Source organism: Crocodylus porosus, unplaced genomic scaffold, assembly GCF_001723895.1.
Source record: "Crocodylus porosus isolate Cpor-Errol unplaced genomic scaffold, CroPor_comp1, whole genome shotgun sequence".
Lineage (NCBI taxonomy): Eukaryota > Metazoa > Chordata > Crocodylia > Crocodylidae > Crocodylus > Crocodylus porosus.
Window position 1 is genome coordinate 38,898,905 of NW_017728918.1, and position 3,305 is coordinate 38,902,209.

Sequence of the window (3,305 nt, forward strand, 5' to 3'; positions counted from 1 at the left end):
CTCAGTTCCAAAGGGGCCTAACCATCATTGACTAACACTAATTACATCAAAAGACCACAGTCAGGACAAGCTGCTGCTCAAATCATCCAGTAGCTTTGCCATAGAATTTGAAATTCAGTACTCGCCTCAAAGCAAGTAAACAAAACTTACTTTGTGACAACTGTTCCAATACTTAGAAACCAATCTATTCTGCCAGTGCTGCAACCCTGATAGGAAACAATGGGTAAGTTTCTACTGCAAATGTCACTGTAGATTCATGTTGTTATATTTACTAGTAGTTAGACTGTCACAGAAAGAGATGGATTTTGGTTTTGAGTGCAGCAATAATGTACGATAAACCCTATTCCCCTCTAGATACAACTCTTCTTAGCTGGAAGAAGAAAATGCATATAAAAGGAACTGGAACAGCAAAACTCATGCACATTAGGGCTGTGCAAGGCTTTGGACAAAGTTTTGGATCTGGAGAAGCACCCGAAGCAGCATGTCTGGATCAAAGTGCTGGCTTTGTTAGGCTTTCTGAAGCAGTTCAGATCTTCCAAAGTGCTTCAGAAAAGCTTTGGAGACAATTCAGAGATCTGGCCATAGGGTATGCAGGTATTGTAGTCTCTGCTAAGAGCATGAATCCTGCCAAGTTTCAAGAAGATTGGTGCAGGGGGTTGGAAAAGCTTTGGAGCCACCTTAGAGATCCAGCCATAGGGTATCATGGGGAATCAATGAAATACCTATTATTTTGTTGTTTTTTTGTCTGATTTGGATGAAACTTGCAGGGGTGGTAGCCTCTGCTGAGAGCATGAAGCCTGCCAAGATTCAAGAAGATAGGTGTCGGGGTTTGGGGGAATTGCACCCCAAATTCTTGAAAGCAAAACTGATGTCACGTACATGTGTTACATCACAGGGGAGTGAAAACTATGGGGGTAGTGGCTCCTAGTGAGGCCACAAAGCCTGCCAAGTTTCAAGGAGATAGGTATAGGGGTTTGGAGGGAAATGCACCTCAAGCTGCGGACAAGCAAAGCTCGTGACATGGGTGACGCTGTGTGTGTTAAGGCACAGCAGGATGAAAGCTGCAGGGATGGTAGCTCCTGATGCGGCCACAAAGCTTGCCAGCTGTCTGGGAGACTGGTGCAGGGGTTCTGGTTTCTGGGGCTGTGCACCCCTAGCTGCCAACACAAAACTCGTGACATGGGTCCTTGTGCAACTGACTGGTTTTAAATGTGCCGTGGTTTTTGCATCCCACCACTTACTGAGCAGATGGACACAAAAAACAAGGCATATTTAAAACTCTGGTTTTCGGCTCCTGACCATGAGGAGCAAGTGTCAAGCAGCAGGGCCCCTCTGCCTGTTAATGGCAGGTGGGTGCATGGGGGGATCTCTGTCATACCATCAGCTGGGCCTGCAATTTAAAACAGGCCCTAATTATAAGAAACTAGGCCTGAGTTACTAAAACTGCTAATTGTGGCAAAGCTACGCATTGTCATGCCAAAAATGTAGCCCATGTATATCCACGGGCATAACTGAAATTCATAGACCATTTTGGGTCTCTGTGCCTTGAATAAAAACACCTAGTAACATTTTGGCTATAATAGGCATACATTTACACCTCCTTGGATTTGGCATAAGTCTATTGACCCCACAGACAATTTACGTTCTCTGAACTGTTTGTATAGGATGCAGAATCATGTTGATCAAGCCATACAGCATGATATTTCTTTAACAAAGGGTGCATCTACACATGGCCATACAGCGCCTTTGTTTAGTACTTCCTTTTGGAACCATGCTGGCCACACACAGTTATTTTTAGCAGCTGCATCACCATAGCAACACACTATAACAAGGAAGTGTGATAGCAATGCAGCATCATGGTTTGTGACAGTCATTGGTACATCGCTATAGTGCATTGCTACGGCAACGTAGCGTCATGTATAGACATGCCCAAAAAGTCCTACTGATTTCATTTATAAGTTATAAAAAATATTCAGAATTCAGGAAATTCTTTTCACAAAACACATTGAATCACAAAGGATCAATTAATAATTATGGTATTGTGCCTACAGCCCTAGAAACTGGCATAAGAAACAGGGAAATTTTCCATTTTTCTATAGAAAAACAAAGGGGTTAGGGTCACAAGCCATCAGGCCAAAGGGAGGGAACAGGTAAAAGATAAAGAAATATCAGCACTGTGGTAGAATACACCTAGCACCCCAAACAAGCCTTTAGTTCCTACAGCTCTCAGATAGCAGTCTGCAGCTGTTGGCATTGTCTTTACAAACCAGCTCTGATACCTTGATGCAGATGAGCACAACCTTTCTGAGTGAGATCGACCACAACACCTCCATTCAATAACAGGAGAAGTTTAGTGATACACATTGCATGCATCTACAGTGGGTGCATCCCCCACAGGGTCCCAGCCCCTCTGCCCAGGGTCCCAGGCATCCTGGAGGCCCCCCCCACCCAGGGTCCCAGCTTCCCCCTGGAGGGCCATAGACCCTATCCCCCACAAGGGATGTAGTTGTCATGGGTGATTTTAATTACCCAGACATTTGCTGGGAGGAACAGTCAGCCAGGATGGACTGTTCCAGGATGTTCCTGGCTGAGATACAGGACCTCCACTTAATCCAGGAGATGCACAGTCCCACCAGATGAAACGCCCTGTTGGACCTGGTCCTGGCCACAGGCGATGACCTAGTAAGGGGCCTCCAGGTTCTTGACCACCTGGAGCAATAGCGATCATCGCTTGCTGGAATTCACCATCCAGAACAGGGTGTCAAGGGCCTGCAGCAAGACGGTAGCCCTAGACTTTAGGAAGGCCAACTTCAACAAGTTGAGAAGACTAGTGGGTGAGGCACTGGGGTCCTTGAGGGCAGGGGAACTCAGTGTCCAGGACGAGTGGTCGTTCCTTAAGGAAACGATACTCAGGGCCCAAGGGGAGTCCATCCCAACAAAAAGCAAGGGGGGGAAAGAGTGCCCGAAAGCCCCTCTGGCTCACCAAGGGCATCCAGGAATGCCTGCTTACCAAAAAGGTGGCGTACACCCAGTGGAAGGGGGGTGCTATCTCCAAAGTGGAGTATACCTCCTCTGCTCAGGCCTGTAGAGGGGCTGTCAGGAAAGCTAAGGTGGACATAGAGCTAGGACTAGCGTCCAAGATCAAGGATAATAAAAACTTCTTTTTCAAATATATAGGGAGGATGAAGAAAGCACCGGGTAATGTGGGGCCCCTGCAAAGTACGCTGGGCAATCTGGTGGTTGTGCCAGAGGAGAAAGCTGAACTCTTTAACCAATTCTTCACCTCTGTTTTCTTGTGCAGGGAC